At 50.7% G+C, this 18,810-nt stretch overlaps 1 long non-coding RNA gene across 1 annotated transcript; it reads right to left on the bottom strand.

Moving 5' to 3' along the window:
• Positions 1–3,711: 3,711 nt before the first annotated feature.
• On the bottom strand, positions 3,712–9,913 carry LOC133762419 (uncharacterized). The gene is made up of 4 exons (XR_009866275.1): positions 9,839–9,913; positions 9,115–9,261; positions 7,932–8,044; positions 3,712–3,749 (listed from the first exon to the last, which is right to left on the bottom strand). It is a non-coding gene; the product is annotated as an uncharacterized LOC133762419 (long non-coding RNA).
• Between the last annotated feature and the right edge of the window lie 8,897 nt (positions 9,914–18,810).

The following is an 18,810-nucleotide window of genomic DNA, read 5'->3' as shown; positions in this document are numbered from 1 at the left end:
CTCTGGGGCTGCCAATGTATTCATCACTTGGGGCCCCTTTAAATCCATGGCTGCACATCCGTGTCCCTGTGTGTCAGGAAGGCTGACAGGAGGCCAGGGAGGTGCGGGACAGTGCCCACCTCTCATGTGTGGCCTCAGACTGCTCACTCCTCAGGCAGCCTGCTGGCCCTCAGAGGACCCTCAGCCCCTTCCTCAGAGCCCAGGCAAGGGGTGGTCCCAAGAACTGAGCAGCTAGGAACCTCTTCCTTGGGAACATTCCTGTCCCCATGCCTCCCTCAGCCTAGGGAGCTGGGGCAGAGCAGACCCCCTCTCCACCCTGGTTGGCCTCTAGTCTGCCTCCCCCCACATCCACACACACAGCCATGGGCCCTGGGTCCTCTCTGTGTGCCTCTCCCTCAGGACTGCTGGGCACTTTTCCCAAGGCACCCTTACCTGGTGCACAGGGACCCCCAGGGGCAGCCCAGCCTGGCCCTCCAAAGCACAAAACACCCTAGGTGAGCAAGGAAGGCCCCATCTCACTCCCAGGAGCCGGCCAGACAGGGCCACTCCCTGGGGTCCTTGGTGCCAGCAGGGCAGTAATGACCAGAGGAGCACAGGTCACCAAAGGGGAGCCCTCCTAGAAGAAGAGGGACCTGTCCAGGCTTTAAATCCGGCCTTCCGCTGACTTCCCTTCTCGGCCCACTGAGCCCCTCTCTGAGGAAGCTGTGTTGAGTGGCTTTGGAAGTATTTGGAACACTTTCCCCCTTTCAGGTCCTTTCTCAGGCTGGAATGATCCCACCGATGGATGCAAACTGCCTGAGGCTGTTGCAAGGAATTCCAGGCCCCAGGCTGCTGCTGGGATGTGGCTATCAATTCACCACTTGCCTGGATTCTCCCTGGTTAATGCATGCACAGGGTACCTGCACAGCACTGCCTCCTGTGCCCTGCTGTCAGCGCCTGTGCCTTTTCCTGGCTGACGTCATATGTATTTGTAGCCAGCCCTTTCCAGTGCATCCTGCACATCAGCCATTGGGCCCCATCTGTACTGTTGCAGCGTCTCCTCATCGGCCAGGTTTCTACTTGCTCTGTCTCTGCAAGCGTTTCAGCCCATCTGTGCCAGGCTGCTCTGCCTCCGCCAGGCAGAGGGCAGGACCTGGCCTGTCTATGGGTTCACACTTACCAGGGCCATGGTGCTAGAGCCAGGCCCACAGTAATAGCACCACTGCAAAAGCCCCCAGTTCTTGGCCAGGCTGGTTCTGCCACAGAAGGCCCCGGGGTGGCACATCTGGCAGTCCTTGGGCCTGGACACACCCTCCTGGCTCCTGGTCAGTCCTGTCCGATTACTCCAATTGCCTGGGAGACACTGGAACAGGGCGTGCTCTTTGGTGCCCCGGGGTGTAGTAATGGTCAACTAGCCAGAGCATGGGGGACCAATCTGGGAACCTGATTCCTACAAACACTGCCCAGCCTAGGCCCTCGGGTGGCTGCCATGCTCCCCTGGTGAATAGAAGAACATGGGACTTGGGGGAGAAGAACTGGGCCATTGGGGTCAGCAGCACCTCTCCCTGCGAGGCTGCTTCTCCCCATGCTGGGTCCTGGCAGCGTGAGTAGAAAGCGCCTGGACTGCCCTGCTCTTCCCTCCCTCCCTCCCTCCCTCCCTCCCTCCCTCCCTCCCTCCCTCCCTCCCAGGGACTGCTTTGCAGAGCATCAGCGTCTGTGGTAACTCGAGGGCCAGTGGGGGCCTGCTGCCCCAGGGTGCTTGACATCCACACCCACCCCTCTCAGAGCCCAGCCTGGCAGTGCCCTGTGCCCCAAGGGCAGACTCTAGCTCAGTGGGCCACGGACTGGCTGGGTGGGAAGGGCCGTGTCCCTGGAGGGAAAGGTCTGGTGCTGTGGAGTCCTCCACACGCTGCTCCAAAATGCAGAGCAGCAACAACGCGAAGCCTGCAAACTCGCCCCACACCACAGCCTTGGCTGCAGAGAAGTGGAAGTGGGGACTACAGACCCCATCCCGTGTCTGGCTCCTGGGTTTGCCCTCAGGCTTGGATGGAGTCCCCGCAGCTCCAGGTTTCCACTCCACTCTGATCACCAGGAGGGACCGGCAGAACCGGAGCTGTGGCCTCCAAGGGGATCCCCTTCCCGGGGCCCAAGCCTCTGCCTGTCAGGGCCCTGGCCATCTCTGCTGCCCATCCAGTCTGCATGTGCTGCTCTCCACACTCGTGCTGCTGGTCACGAGGCTCTGTAACCCATGCAGCCCAGTGGACAGTGCATGGAATCCTCAGGTGGCGCCCACCGGAGTGCCTGCTGCTCTCTGCAGACCTAGTCCTGCAGGGACTGGAGCCAGGGGCCACTTCTGGTCTGCTGGAAACGAGGGCAGCTCCCTGGAGGAGCCAGAGGCCCGGAAGCCCTAGGCTTCTTGAGGGCCCCCGGGGCCTCAGTGCCACAGGCCAGAGATCTGCCTGGCTTCCAGATGCTTGGACCCACCCCAACCATGCCCCCTGCGAGCAGCGTGCCAATGATCTCTGCACAGTGACACATTCACGCACAGTGTTCAAACAACCAGAAGGACAGGGCTGGTGGCTGAGGGGCCTGGAAAGGCACGGGGCTCCTGCTTGGGTGAGTTTCTCCGGTGTCTTCAGGAGGCCCCAAACCCATGGACAGTGCAGGGGGCCCAGGGACGGGGCCGAGGCGGTGGTAGCTCAGGCAGCGTGGCCGTATTGGTGGTTCCCCCATCTGCCTGCCTGTCACCTCCGTCACAGCAGCCTGACTGTGCTTGGTTGACACCTGTGCTTGGAGCAGCACGTGTGTGAAGAGCAGCATGTGAGGATGAACCCAGCATGCACAGGAAAAGGGCACAGAAGCAGGAAGGCAGAGGCATCGGGGGTGGGGAGAATGCCAGTGCCCAGGTTCTGCTGCCGACCATTATCCTAAAGGACTCTTTGTGCTCCTTGGTGGAGATGACACAGCAGATCTGAGTTGACTCATGGACCACCTGCCTTTGTCCTAGTGATTGCTAATTGGCTCTTCACTACCTGGATCCCAGCACCAATGCCCACCCCATCGCCACCCTCAACAATAACTTCTGACCAGCTACTGTGTGCAAGAGGTTAGGAAGATTACATAAAAGGGAAGACCCAGACCTTGTCCCGTAGCTGGCTTTGAGCACCTGAGATGTGGGGAGGGCAGAGAGAAGAGGCACACATAGCAAGTGAGGGTTTAGAAGGTAACCCAGCAGTCACCATGGGCAGCATGGAGGAGAGGGAGAGGAGGGTGTGTCACCCCAGGAAGGGTGTTAGAGAAACACAGGTGGGACATGTCAACAATGGTGGAGGCTGGGGCTGGCCTGAGGCCAGGGCTTACCACCCTCCTGAGAGTGGCCTGTTTCCCAGACACATTCCAGGCAGGAAGTATGTGGCTTCTCTCTCAAGAACTCTTGGGATTGTGGGCCAGTACCTATGACTGTGTCATGAGAGAAGGGGCTCTGTTTTGGGGAGTACAGCCTGCAGCCATACACCAAGGAGCTAGCTCCCAGTGCCTGGTGACTGAGCCTCCTGGGGGTGCTGTGTGTTGAGGGTTCGGGTGAGCCACCAGTTGGTTTCCTCCCACAGAACCCCATGGTGAAGGCAATGGCTGGGCAGGATACTCTTACCAGGCACAAGAACGTTCCTGAACTGGTGGTTTGGGTCCCCATCGGGGATTGGCTTGGGCAGGTGGTGAACTAAGTACTCCTGGCCAGGTTCCACCACAAAATTACTGAAGTTAAAACGCCACTGAAAGGAAAAGGACTGGAAAGGTTACATGCACGCCTCTCTCATGCACTTGGGTTCAAAGCACCCCCTTCCACACCTGCTCCCCAAAATCAGTCAAAAATAAGACAAACTCCAAAATCCAAAAATCTGAGATAGCATCAGTATATCTGTTTTTTCTAGATATATATTTGAGTTTTAGAAAAAAAAATTGAATTTTTATTTACTTGAAAGACGGGGTGGGGGAGTTAGCTAGCTCTCCTATCCACCAGTTCACTTCCCAATGGCTGCAATGGCCAGGCTGAAGCCAAGAGCTGGTAATTCAACCTGGGTCTGACACACAGGTGGCAGGGATCCGATTCATCACTTGAGTCATCACTGTGGCCTCATGGTGTGCATCAGCAGGAAGCTAGGATCACGAGCAGAGCTGGGACTCAAACCCAGATATTCCGCTATGCAACGTGGGCATCTCGACTGCTATGCCAAACACCCATGCCCAATTTTTTTAAAGATTTATTTATTTATTTGAAAGTCAGAGTTACACAGAGAAAGGAGAGGCAGAGAGAAAGAGAGAGAGAGAGGTCTTCCATCCAATGGCTCACTCCCCAATTGGCCACAACGGCTGGAGCTATGCTGATCCAAAGCCAGGAGCCAGGAGCTTCCTTCAGTCTCCCACGAGGGTGCAGGGGCTCAAGGCCCTGGGCCATCCGCTATTGCTCCCCCAGGCCCATAGCAGAGAGCTGGATCAAAAGTGGAGCAGCCAAGTCTCAAACTGGCACCCATATGGGATGCTGGTGCTTCAGGCCAGGGTGTTAACCCACTGCACCACAGCGCTGGCCCCTATTTCATACATCTTAGATGTGGACCTCATCAGTGGGTACTGGAGTCATAGATAAAAGAATTGGGCAAGTGGAAGTAGCCATTCCCCTCCCATCAGCTGTCTCAAATTCTGGAATAAGTGAATAAAGGCTGAACCAGGGGACTTGGAACTGTCAGAACTGGCATATAAGAGGCAGCTACAAACTCCTTGTTAAATGACTCTCCTTAAAGGGGAAAGCCAGGGTTCTCTTGAAAACATTCCATGGCTGGCACCTTGGCACACTTGGTTAGTCCTCTGCCTGCGGTTCCAGCATCCCATATGGGTGCCGGGTTCTAGTCCCAGTTGCTCCTCTTCCAGTCCAGCCCTCTGCTGTGGCCCGAGAAGGCAATGGAGGAGGGCCCAAGTGTTTGAGCCCTGCACCTGCATGGGAGACCAGGAGGAAGCACCTGGCTCCTGGCTTTGGATCAGCATAACTCCAGCTGTAGTGGCCATTTGGGAGGTGAACCAATAGAAGGAAGACCTTTCTCTCTGTCTCTCTCTCTCTCTCACTGTCTAACTCTATCTGTCAAATAAATATAAAAAGAAGAAAAAGGAGAATGTTCCAGAGCAGGAAAATGTAGAGGGAGAAGGAGATCCTCACCTACCTGGGCTGCAGAGCTAACCGAATTGTGCTGAGTTGTTTCCCTGATGGCTTGGAAGAACTCTCATTCTCTCCTCTGAGTAGAGCTAGGAACCTGTTCCACACAGCAGCCAAGTTTGGGGGAGGCTCTGCCTTGCTACTTGTGTTTGTGGGAGATCTAGCCTGTTGCAGAGGGCTATTTGCAGATTTCAACCAGGAGTTTTCACACTAGAGCATGCTCCAGAATCATGTGGAGGGCTGTGGACCCCAAGAGCTGGCCTTACCCCTGTTTCTGATTCAGAATGCCTGGGTGGGGCTTACAATATAAAAAATATGAGGGTAGGGACTGACATGTGGCAGAGTGGGTAAGGCCACCGCCTGCAATGCCAACATCCCACATGGGTGCCGGTTCTAGTCCCGGCTGCTCCTCTTCCGATCCAGCTCTCTGCTATGCCCTGGGAAAGCAGCGGCAGATGGTCCAAGTACTTGGGCCCCTGCACCCATGTGGCAGACCTGGAGGAAGCTCCTGGCTTTGGATCAGCCCAGCTCTGGCCATTGCAGCCATCTGGGGAATGAACCAATGGATGGAAGACCTCTCTCACTCTCTGTCTCTGCTTTTCTGTAACTCTGACTTTCAAGTAAAAAAATAAAATCTTTAAAAAAGAGCGTACTTCAAAATGTCCGTGAAAAATGAAATTAAAAGTTGAGTTTATTTTGGTGCAAAAAATTCTAAAATCCATGCATAGTTTTTTCACAATATGCATTTTTCCCTGAAACATTTGAAGATTCCTCATATGTATGGATTTCAAATATTTTTTACATCAAAATAGACTTGTTTATTTGAAAGGCAGAGAGAATGAGTGAGTGAGTGAGTGTGTGTTAGAGAGAGAGAGGGAGAGAGAGAATCTTCCCATGCACTGGTTCACTTCACAAATGCCTACAATAGCCTCAGCTGGATCACGATGAAGCCTGGAAGTGGGGACTCAATCCAGGTCTCCTATTTGGGTGGCAGGGACCCAAGCACATATGCCACCGCCTGCTGCCTCAGAGTGTGCATTAGTAGGAGGCTGGAATTGAGAGGCTGAGGTGGGACTTGAACCCAGGTACTCTGATATGGGATGCAGGCATCCCAAGCAGCATCTTTTTTTTTTTTTTTAATTTGTTTATTTGAAGGGCAGAGTTACAAAGAGATAGAGAAAGAGAGAGAGACAGAGACAGAGAGAGAGTGAGATCTCCCATCTGATGGTTCACTCCTCAAATGGCCACAACAGCTAGAGTTGGGCCTATCCAAAGCTGGGAGCCAGGAGCCTCCTCTGAGTCTCCCACATGGGTTCAGGGGCCCAAGCTGTTGGGCCATCCTCTACTGCTTTCCAAGGCTGTTAGCAGAGAGCTAGAGTGGAAGAGGAGCAGCTGGGACACAAACCAGTGCCCATATTGGATGCCAGCACCACAGGCAGAGGCCCAGCCTACTATGTGCCACAGTGCTGGCCCCCGAGCAGCATCTTAACTGGTACGCCAAACACCCTTCCCTAAACTTATCTTTTTAAAAAAAAAATATTTATTTATTTTCAACTACTTGAAAGGCAGAGAGACAGACAGACAGATAGATCTTCCATTGGCTGGTTCACTCCCAAATGCTTGCAACAGCTAGAGCTGTGTGGGTGATCCCATGGGACTGCCTGCCCTGCCCTGCCCATGCGGGAGGTTAGGAGGGACCCCACAGCCTGGCTGCTGGCAGGCAGCAGGAGCTCCAGCCCATTTCCCCCATCCCTCCTTCCTGTTGGAAGCCTATGGCTGTGCCTTTACGATTGATAAACAGAGAGCCGATAAGCAACTCCCACATTCCAGATGTGGGCAGGTTGTACAAAAGAGGCCAGGGGCCTATGTGGCCTACATGACCTGTAAGTCGATTGGTTAGGGGTCTTTTGGCATGCTGCCCCTTCTGCCCTATAGAATCGCCATTACTACCCCAGGTTTTTTCTCCCCCTCTTACCCTATAAAAGTCTGTGCCTGATTGCTAATAAATGGACATGCTCATCAGGCTTGTCTCTGGTGTTTCTTGTTGAGAGACACTGTCGCTCTTCCAGCCCGACAGGTGAGGGTCACACAGAGAGACCTCAGGGCTGGACCAGACCCAAAGCCAGGAGTCCAGAACTCCTTCCAGGTCTCCCACAGGTGTGGCAGAGGCCCAAGAACTTGAGCCATCATCTGCTGCCTTCCAGATGCATTAGCAGGAAGCTGGATCAGACTCTGAGGAGCCAGGATTCAAACTGGTATCCTGATGGAATGTGGGAATCTCAAGCAGAGTATTAACTGCTGCATAAAATACTCATCCCTGAACTTATCTTTTAATTCTATTTTCCATGCACTCTTTGAAGTATTCACATACACAAATCCTGGGGAGCTGCTGATGCTGCTGCCCCACGGCACATACTCTGAGATCCACTGCTTTAAGCAAACTGAATAGGCAGAACGTTCTCCCATCTAGCGGTGAAACCACCACTGGACTCACAGCTCCGTGCCACCCACAGCAGCCCTTTGGTCTGGACAGCATGTTTTATCCCTGGTGGCCATCACCAGATTAATTCCAGGTACAAACAAAAATGGCAAGAGGCAGGGCTGTGGAGGTCACGTGCCAAGTCCACTTCCTCGCAGAGTGGAAAGGGAAAGGAGGCAGCCTCCAAGGTAAATCTGCGCCCGCCTTCGGGGGCAGGTCCATACTGGGGCAGGGAAGAGCACACGCTGCGCTCACGAGCTCTGTCCTTACCCGCCTGTGGTGATGCTTCAGTCTGGAGAGAAACTCAAACTTGACACATAATCGTTCATTGGTGTTCAGCTGCAGGATGGACAGCTCTGCACCCTCCAGGTATAAGATGCTGGCTGAAGGTCAGAGTGCGGGAGAGGAGACAAACAGATGCAGCTCAGCCATCATAACCACAGGGTGTGTCACTTCCCTCTCTGCCATGCTTGCTCACTGCCCGTCTTGCCTAACTCTCTGCTTCCTGTTCCTCAGGTCACTCTGGGGCCTTGCTTAGCCTCTGCGTGTGGACAGTCACATCTACTGGACAAGGACAAGGATGCCTCACACTGGGCTCTCAGTGAAGGCTCTGCACATTTCAAAAGCAGGATATTTAAAGCACATTTGCTAGAGTAGCGTGTGCTTCTTTTACTTTTATTTATTCAATTGTGAGGCAGGAAGAAAGAGCTCTCATCCACAACAGACAGGGCTGGTCCTGGTCTCCCACATGGGTGGCAGAGACTCATCTACTTGAGTCCTCATCACTGCCTCCCAGGGTGTGCATTGGCAGGAAGCTGGAGTCAGGAGCACAGCTGGGAAGTGAGCCCAGGCACTGTGACTTGGGACATGGGCAATATTAACCACCAGGCTTTGCAAATCTGTGGCTTGGGCATGGGCAACATGGCATGGGTATCAAATGTAGCCTTCCCCACCTGCAGCCAGCAGGGAGCATTCAGGCTGAGGCTTTACATGGAGAACCTCCCCCATGCCCTGTTCACTGATCTGGGCTGGCTCTCACAGCACCTTATCCTCCCAGTTCTGCAACACAAACTCACTCTCTGAAGAGGTTCAGAGCATGTGTTTTGAAAAGTGTTGGCCCCTAAACGAAGGGAAAAAGCAGACTGGCCAATGTGTTACTGTTTTCCCAGTAAGTATTTGGCACTGTAGTCCTAAGATTAACTACTTGCCTCCCCTCTCCCCAGAGTGATAATCAGACTGCAGGAAGGCCTTTTATGAAGGACGGCGTGATGAGAAGATATTACTGGGGGTTGCTATCTACAGTGCAGAAAAAGCATTAACTGCATGCAACGATGGAGCCTTCCAGCTCTGAATTTGAGTCCTTGCGTCTGAACACAGGCTTGGGAACCCAACTCTGAATCAGAAGGGGACAGGTGGTATGGAGGTGGCAGAATCCCATGATACGCCCACTCACCATCTGTCTGTAGCATCCATTCGACGTGAACCACAGGGACAAGGTCTCCAGACCGGGTGTAGGCCAAGTGCAGCTGGATCTGGACATCTTTTGGTGATGAGGGGGTCAGGTTTCGAGGGTGGATCCAGCTGTCATCCAGGCAGGTACCTTGCAGGGAAAGGCGGGAATCCGAGTTGAAGCGGAGGCCCTGTGGTGGCGCGGCAGCAGGTCCAGAGAGCTCCACTGCCACTATTCTAGTACTTGCCTGGGGTTATTGCAAAGCTCTGATGTCTAAAGGGCATTTTAGGAGCCAAGAAATAGTATGCAGGTTGGTTTTTAGATGAAGCAGTGGTTAGAAATATGGCCCAGGAGGGATGAGGTATGTCAGGACACTTGAAATATGTACCTTTTCTGGAATTAAACAAAACCTAACCAACAGAACAGGTGTCTGTGACTTTCCACAAGCAAGTTGTGGTGACTGAAACTGGCTTACAGCTGCACTAGGGCAGCACCCCAGAGAATCCTCTCCAAATCCAACCCACAATTCCATTCCTCATTTCCTGACTTTGGCTGCCAAGCAGGCAGTGCAGGTGCACACATCCAGGGCTCTCCACAGTGCCTCCCACGGAGCGTGCAGCCACAGCCGGGCCCCGGGGTGGGATGGCGGGGCCCGTGTCAGAACTCAGCATGAGGCGATCGCTTTATAGCACAGCTACACCAGGAGGAACAAGGGAAGATGACTTACTATTCTTCACTGTGCAGTTTAGCTCCTGTGGAGAAAACAAAGTTGGCAATTACAGCTGGGAAGGAACTTCACTCACGTGCCAGGCCCCAAGCTCTGCCCTGGCTCATTTCCAAGAATGGGATTCATGGGATGCCCATGCACTTCGGGAGGGCGCTCTGGGGAGGGGCCTCTTCTCACAGCATTCTCATCCCACCCAACTGGGGAGCCGGGATGACAAGAGGCACAGCGGATGGCAGCAGGGAACTGGGGTTTTAGGAGGGAGTAAGGTTATGACCCGGGGACTTTAAAATTGTAAGACAGAGAGAGGATGGCAGGCATCTGGCACAGTGGTAAAGCCATGGCTTGGAAAGCCTGCATCCCAAACAGAGTCCCTGCTCCATTTCTGATTCTGGCTTCTTACTATGCACACCCTGGAAGGCAGCAGGCTCAAGCTGCTTGGGTCCCTGCCACTCATGCGGAAGACACAGACTAAATTCTGGGTGCCTGGCTTCAGCCTGGTCCAATCTTGTTTGTTGCAGGCATTTGGGGAATGAACTAGCAAATGAAAGATCTTTCTGTGTCTCTCAAGTCAATAAAAGTAAAAAGACTTAAAAACTTATCTTTTAGTTCCATTTTTCCATAAAATTTTGAAGTTCCCACATATATGTATTCAAAGATTTATTTATTTATTTGAAAGGCAGAGAGAGAGAAAGAAATATCTTTGTTGGTTTACTCCCCAAATGGCTGCAGTAGTTGGGGCTGGGCCAAGTCAAACCAAGAACTCCATCTGGGTCTCTCACATGGGTGGCAGGGGCCCAAGTACTTGCGTCATCTTCCACTGCTTTCCCAGGTGCATCAGCAGGGAGCTGGATGAGAAGCTGAACAGCTGAGGCTCAAACCAGTGCTCAATAGGGGATGTCAGCATTGCAAGCCAGTGGCTTAACCCACTGTACCACAATGTCACACCCCCACTGACATATGCCATGCTCCCACATATTATTTCACTAATTCTCATGTCACATTTATTTATAAGTAATGTCCTTAGCCCATTTTATAGATGAGGAAACTGAAGTCCCAATACTATGTTTTATCATGTCCCGCTTTGGCAACATACATTCACTCTCTAACTTAGAGGAGATCTGAGAGCCAAATGACAAACATCAATGAAGCTCCAATGACAAACATTAGGGAAATGCAATTAGGCTTAAGTTTGCCAACTGACCTACTTTGGAAAACACACACACACACACACACACACTCTGGGGGTTGAGCTGTCTCCCCAAGCCTCAACTTCTTCAACTTTAAAATTAGAATCATCATCATACCAACATGATCATGTTGTTGAGGGTTAAATGATACAAACAGGAATGAAGATCTTGGGACTGGCGGCAGCTGCTGATGATGGTGGGGTACCTCTAGGAAGCCTTTTCCTTTCCATATCTCACTGATCAATGGGCTATGTTGAAAATTTCAAACAGTGGGCTGTGTTGGCATGCCACTGATACAATGAAAGGAAAGAGACAGGCAGCTAATGGGACATCCCCAGAGGATCACAGGAGAAATCTGGGTGGCAGCAGTGGCCAGAGAACCATCTCATTGCCTGTCACATGAAAAAGTATTTGTCTGGTGTCTGGCACTAAATGTCTGCCAGTTAATCAATGGCTCCCTTTCTTTACAGCTTGGCTGTTTAAAAATAATTAATTAATTAATTAATTAATTTGAAAGCAGAGTTATAGAGAGGCAGAGACAGAGGAAGCAATCTTCTATTCACTGGGTTTATCCCCAAGATGACCACGATGGCCTGGTTGGGCCAGGCTGAAGCCAGGAGTCAGGTTTCCCACACGGGGTGGCAGGGACTCAAGTACTTGAACCATCACTGCTGGCTCCCAGGGTCTGTCTTAGCAAGAAGCTGGAATCAAGAGTGGAGTCAGGGGGCTGATGTTATGGTATAGCAGGTTAAGCTATGGCCTGCAATGCCAGCATCCCATATGGGCACCGTTTTTAGTCCCAGCTGCTCCACTTCTGATCCAGCTCCCTGCTAAAGCTCCTGGGAAAGCAGCAGAAGATGGCCAGGTACTTGGGCTCCTGCACCCATGTGGGAGACAGGGATGAAGCTCCTGGCTCTAGCGTGGCCCACCTGTGCCCATTGTGGCCATTTTGGGGATGAATCAGCATATGGAAGATCTCTCTGTTTCTCCCCCTCTCTGTAATTGCTTTTTTTTTTTTTTTTTTTTTTTTTTTTTTGACAGGCAGAGTTAGTGTGTGAGAGAGAGAGAGACAGAGAGAACGGTCTTCCTTTTCCATTGGTTCACTCTCCAAATGGCCGCTATGGCCGGCACTCTGTGGCTGGCACGCTGTGCCGATCCGAAGCCAGGAGCCAGGTGCTGTAACTGCCTTTCAAATAAATAAGCAAAATATATCTTAAAAATAAAAAATGGAGCCAAGACTCCAAACCAGGCACTCAGATGTGGGATGTAGGATGTGGGTGACCCAACCAGGCATCTGAAGGGCTAGGCAAAAGCCCACTCCCAAAACAACCAGAATTTTCAAAAATGTTCCTAGAAGACAAAAGATCTTGCTGGGAACAGAATAAAATTAAATCAAACAAAATTGAAACAGTTCCCAAAGCTGAGAGGACAATGCAGCATGGAAACTATGGAAGAATAAGCAAGCACAGAACAGAAATGAACATTGAGAACACTTTCTCTGAAAGTTGAGCAAATACGGCCGGCGCCGTGGCTCAACAGGCTAATCCTCCGCCTTGCGGCGCCGGCACACCGGGTTCTAGTCCCGGTCGGGGCACCGATCCTGTCCCGGTTGCCCCTCTTCCAGGCCAGCTCTCTGCTGTGGCTAGGGAGTGCAGTGGAGGATGGCCCAAGTCCTTGGGTCCTGCACCCCATGGGAGACCAGGAGAAGCACCTGGCTCCTGCCATCGGAACAGCGCGGTGCGCCGGCCGCAGCGCGCTACCGCGGCGGCCATTGGAGGGTGAACCAACGGCAAAAGGAAGACCTTTCTCTCTGTCTCTCTCTCTCTCACTGTCCACTCTGCCTGTCAAAAAAAAAAAAAAAAAGTTGAGCAAATATAAACAGATATAGGAAAAATATGATTACAGGATCAAATTAAAAAGTACAAGATATGATTAATTGGACTTCCAGAACCATATTACAGAAAAAACAAAAAACAAAGAGGAAGAAATTATTTAGGGAAAAACCCAGAAGGGCAGGCACTTCGTGCAGTGGTTAAGAGATGGCTTAGGGACCGGTGCTGTGGCATAGCGGGTAAAGCCACCACCCGTAGTACTGGCATCCCATATGGGTGCCAGTTCAAGTCCTGGCTGCTCCTCTTCCCATCCAGCTCTCTGCTATGGCCTGGGACAGCAGTAGAAGATGGCCCAAGTCCTTGGGCCCCTGCACCCACATGGGATGCCCAGAAGAAGCTCCTGGCTCCTGGCTTTGGATCAATGCAGCTCTGGCCATTGCAGCCATCTGGGGAGTGAACCAGTGGATGGAAGACCTCTCTCATTCTCTGCCTCTGCCTCTCTGTAACTCTGCCTTTCATATAAATAAATAAATCTTTTTTAAAAGTTATGTTTACGAACTATTTTTTAAAAAATAAAAAATAAAAAAGAGAGGTGGCTTAGGACTCCTGCATCCTGGGTGTGCCTGGGTTCAAGTCTCGGCTCTGCTCCTGCTAGTATGCAGCCTGGGAGGCAGCAGGTGATGATGCAAGTACTTGGGTCCCTGCCACCCACATGGGAGATGTGGATGGAGTGAGTTCTGGGTTCTTGACTTTGGCCTGGCCCAGCCCCAACTGTTGCAGGCATTTGGAGACTCAGTCAGTGGATGGGACATCTGTATATCTCTTTACCTTTCAAAGTAAATAAATAACCATTTAAAAGAAACATGCATTTTCCTTGAACATTCTGAAGACTCCTCATATCTGTTAATTGAGGAAAAAAAGTGTGACAAATCTGAAAGAAAAGTCTAAGCTAGCTGTATAGAAGAAATACACTTGCCTTAGTCATGAAGATTACTTACTTGTTATAAAAATATAAATGCTGATTATTGATTTAGTTGGTGATGATATAGCAGAGGTAAGAAGTGGTAACAGTTAATGTAGTTTTCTATTTAAAAAGTTTTAATTTATTTGAAGTTTTTACTTTTTGATTTGAAAGGCAGAGAGAGAGAGAGAGAGAGAGAGAGAGAGAGAGAGAGATCACATCCACTGGTTCACTCTCCAAATTCCTAAAATAGGGTTTGGCCACAAGAAAGCCAGTACTCAAGTATTCGAGTCATACCCACTGCCTCCCAGGTATGCAGGAGCAGGAAGCCAGAATCAGAGCAAAGCCAGGACTCAATCCCAGCCACTCTGATATGGGATGCAGGTGTCCCGAGTGGTATCTTAACTGCTGCACCAAAGGCCTGCCCCTGTTAGTTTTTATCTATTGTAGATAATGCCTAAAATTGATAAATTGAAAATTAACACTATCGGTGCATTTAGAAATATGGAGGCTAGGGCCAACAAAAGGAATTCTAAGTGATTTCATTTTGAGGGCAGGTGCCTAGTGATGTTGGCACAACGTATTACTCCCTATCTGTGGTGACGCCAGTGTAGACATACTTACTGCACTGCCAGTCATCTAAAAGAATAGCACAGCAGTGGGGGTGTAGCCTAGAAGTTAGGATGCTGGTTCCGATGCTGTGTCCCACATCAGAACACCTGGGTTTGATTCTGGGCTCTGTTCTTCATTCTAGCTTCCTGCTAATGCTGACCCTGGGAGGCAGCAGTGGTGGCTCAAGAAATTTGCTTCCTGCCACCTATGTGGGAGATCTGGATTGAAATTCTGACTCCTTTAGCCATTTTGGGGACCAGTAGATGGGAGCTTGCTCTGTCTCTCACATAAATAAATATTAAAAATATAAAAGTATAGCACAATTGTGTACAGTACGTAGTACTTGATACTGCTAGTAAATGATTCTTTTTGGTTTATGCATTTGCTTTACTATACATTTGTTGCTTCTTTAAGAGTATATTTCTGGGGCTAGAGCTGTCACCTAGCTGGTAAAGCTGCCACCTGCAGTGCCAACATCCCATATGGGCACCAGCTCTCTGCTATGGTGCCCCCACGTGGGAGACCAGGAAGAATCTCCAGGCTCCTGGCTTCTGACTGGCACAACTCTAGCGATTGCAGCCAACTGGGGAGTGAACCAGCGAATGGAAGACCTCTCTCTCTCTCTCTCTCTCTCTGTAACTCTTTCAAGTAAATAAATAAATCTTTAAAAAAAGAGAAAGAGAGAAAATTGAATCACATAAAATGCTCAATTAAAACCACGAAGAGAAAAAAAGTGGAAGATTAAAATAGGAACCAGGGGTCTGCTATGCTGAGGTGTAGCAGGTAAAGCCGCCTTCTGCAGTGCTGGCATCTCATATGGGCGCTAGTTCGACTCTCAGCTGCTCCACTTCCCATTCAACTCTCTGCTATGGCCTGAGAAAGCAGTAGAAAATGCCCAAGTCCTTGGGCCCCTGCACTTGTGTGGGAGACCCGAAAGAAGCTCGTGGCTCCTGGCTTCAGATTGGCCAGCTGCAACTGTTATGGCCAACTAGGGAGTGAACCAGTGGATGGAAGATCTGTCTCTCTCTCTGCCTCTCCTTCTCTCTCTGTGTAACTCTGCCTTTCAAATAAATAAATAAATAAATATTTTTTAAAAAACAAGGCTTTTTTTTTTTTCAAAAAAAGACTATATTCCTTCTACTTACAAAAGAATTCATTATAAGACAGTATGCCCATGGGCAGACAGCAGCCTCACATAGCGCATGTGGACCAAGTCTCTTGAATGTATCAAGAGATCACAGGGAGTGACGAATGTACACCATCTGTGTCTGTGTAAGTACATAGTACGACGTTCTCATGGTGGCAAAATCACCTAAGGACACAGCCCCCAGGATGTGTCCCTGACTGTACCATGTTTACTGATTAAAAAAACCTCAAGGCACAGGAACCTCAATTCATTGGCCCAAGGTCACAGAGAGCTGGCACTCAAACCACACAGTTTTGCTCTGGAACCCAGGATCTTAATGCTCCTAGGCTGCCTCTTTAAACACAAACAGGAACACTCACGACTGGGAGGTCAATGTTGACTACGGTGGTGGTGAAGACCAAAAGGAAGAAATGCAAGTCTCCATTCAACTGTGAGCACCTGAAAGGCGGGCTCTGAGGCTGCAGGCTTAGCCCTGCACTCACTACTCACTACCTGTGTGACCGGGGCCAAAACCTTGCCTCTGCAAAGCAGGGAATCATGTGGCCTCCAAGGCTGTTGTGTGGGAATTGTGTGTTGAGTGAGCATGGACCGAAGGCCTGTTTTTTTCACAACATGCATCTTCCTTGTGTTATGAAAAAAAATTGTTTTGCACAAAAATAAACTTGTATGTTTCATTCCATTTTTCCAGAAACTTTTCTAAGCCCCCTCACACACGTGAGCCACCTGCACAGCGCCTGGCCCTGACAAAGCTCCAGGTAAATGTTCTTGCATGGCTGCAGTGTGCCCAGCCTGATGCTTTCACATGGCTAGTGGGCAACACGACCAGTGTGGCGAGGAGCTTCCTTTCCCAGACGGGGACACGCGCTCCTTACAGGGCCGGGTGCGGGTGACAGAGGAGGTAGACCAGCCCAGGTCTTCTGAGTCTGAGCCTCAGGCTGTTCGCAGAGTGCCAGTGGACGTTATACAGACTCCTGAGAGGAGACAGCCTGGCCAGAGCAGCGAGCAGCCAGGATGACGAGCTAGAGGCAAAGATCAAGAAGCCTGCTAGCTTTGCTGCTTCTGCTGCCAACTGCAACCCCGGCCCTGCCTGCCCAAGGGCCTACATCACACTAGAATGTCCATGGAACACGATTTTTACACTCTGGAAGGGGGGCATGGCTGCAGGCAGCTCTGGCTACCAGCAGATAAAAGGGTTAAGCCCAACAGTTCTTCTACTATCACAAGTCAAAACCACAAGCAACGAAACACACATCCTGTTTGTGAAGTTGTATGCTACCATTCACATTACCAACTCCCAACTGTGGCTGTCTTTCCCTGTGGGTATTGCTGTGGCCTGGCAGTCATGGGAAATGTGCAAGAAAGCCCAGGCAGTGGGAAGGGTTCAACCAAAAGATGGCGCCAGGAAATGCGATGACTTAGGGTTTGCTGGCTTTGATTTCTGCAGGGAAACCAGTGCCATCTGGGACTGGGGCTATGGCTGGCCTCCTGGCTCTTCAGGCAGAGGTAAGCACTCATTCCTTCACTCACTCATTGCTTTGTTCTTTCACTTGGCACATGTGAATTAGCCCCAGCACTGGAAGCCGCCTCTGTCTGAGGACAGAGTCACTGAGCCCTAAACCCCACCAGGCTTTTACATGTGGAGTCTTCAAAAATTCATGAAAAATGTATACTGAGAAAAAATCAGAATTGTGTTTCAAAACTTTTTGTGCCATAATAAACTTATCTTTTCTTTTGAATAAGTCATGAAGCAGAAAGACGGAGAGTGAGCTCATTCCCGAAAAGGCTGCAGTGGCTGGGGCTGGGCCAGAGTAAAGCTGGGAGCTGGGAACCCAATCCAGGTCTCCCACACGGGTGGCAAGGGCCCAACTACTGGAGCCATCACCACTGCCTCATAGGGTGGGCATTAGCAGAAAGATGGCATTAGGAGTGAGGTCAGGACTGGAACCCAAGTTCTGTCCGATATGGAGTGCAGGGGTCACAAGCTGAGGCTTAACCCTCTGTGCCACAATGCCCACCCTGATTTTTTTTTTTTTAAGATTAATCTTATTTACCTGAAATGCATTGGGAGGAGACAAAGAGGGAGAGACAGAGAGCTTCCATCTAGTGGTTGACTTCCTAAATAGCTGTAACTGCCGGGTGGAGCCAGACCAAAGCCAGGAGCCAGGAATTCCATCGTGGTCTCCCAAATGGGTAGCAGGAGCCCAGGCACTTGGGCCATCTTCTGCTGCTTTCCTAGGCACATCAGCAGGGAGCTGGGTTGAAAGCATAGCAGCTCCAATATGGGACATCTGCACTGGAAGCAGCAGCTTAACCCACTGTGCCACGATACTGGCCCCTAATCTTTTTTTTTTTTTTTAATATTTGTTTATTCTTACTTGGAAGTAAGAGTTAGAGAGACAGACAGACGGACTCACACACACACACACACACAGAGAGAGAGAGAGAGAGAGAGAGAGAGAGATCTTCTATCTACTGGTTCACCCCCCAAATAGCTGTAGTGGCCAGGGCTGGGCCAGGCTGGAGCCAGGAGCTTCATTCAGGTCTCCCAGCTCCCTTCTCCTGTGACTTACCTCTGTCTGCTTTCATTTACCAAACTGAGCCAGGGAGCAAGGGAACCCCGGCTTCCCACAGGACCCCGCCATGAGCAGAGAGCTAAGATGATAAGAGCCGCCTCTCTCCCCCTTTCTGGACTGAGAACAAGATCTGAACTTAAAGTGGCTTTAAAAAAGGCCTCCTTTGGCCTCATGGCTCTCAGCCTTTAGCAGCCGTGAGAATCACGGAGGGGATGTATTAAAAATGGATTGCAGGGCAGTTAAAATGCCCAGGGCCTGTGTCGCAGAACCTGGCTTCTACAGCTGGCTTTAGTCCCAGTTGGAGCTTCCTGCCAGGGGACACCTTGGGAGACAGCTGGTGATGGCTCAGGTAATTGAATCCCTGCTACCCACATGGGAAACCCAAGGTTGAGCTCCCTGCGCCCAACTTCAGCCTAGCCCAGCTCTACCTGTTGCAAGCATTGGGGGAGGGGGATGCCAGATGTGAACCAGTGGATGGAAGGTCTTTCTGTTTCTGAGACTCTCTCGCTGGCTCTCAAATTAAAAAAAAAAAAAAAAGATTTGATTTATTTATTTGAAAGGCAGAGTTACAGAGAGACAGAGCAGAGATCTTTTTTTGTTAAAGTTCCAAGTTTTCTTTCTCTCTTTATTTTATTTTGTTGAGAGGTAGAGTTGCAGACA

Source organism: Lepus europaeus, chromosome 6, assembly GCF_033115175.1.
Source record: "Lepus europaeus isolate LE1 chromosome 6, mLepTim1.pri, whole genome shotgun sequence".
In the NCBI taxonomy this organism is placed as follows: Eukaryota; Metazoa; Chordata; class Mammalia; order Lagomorpha; family Leporidae; genus Lepus; species Lepus europaeus.
This window is presented reverse-complemented; position numbering and strand designations above follow the sequence as displayed.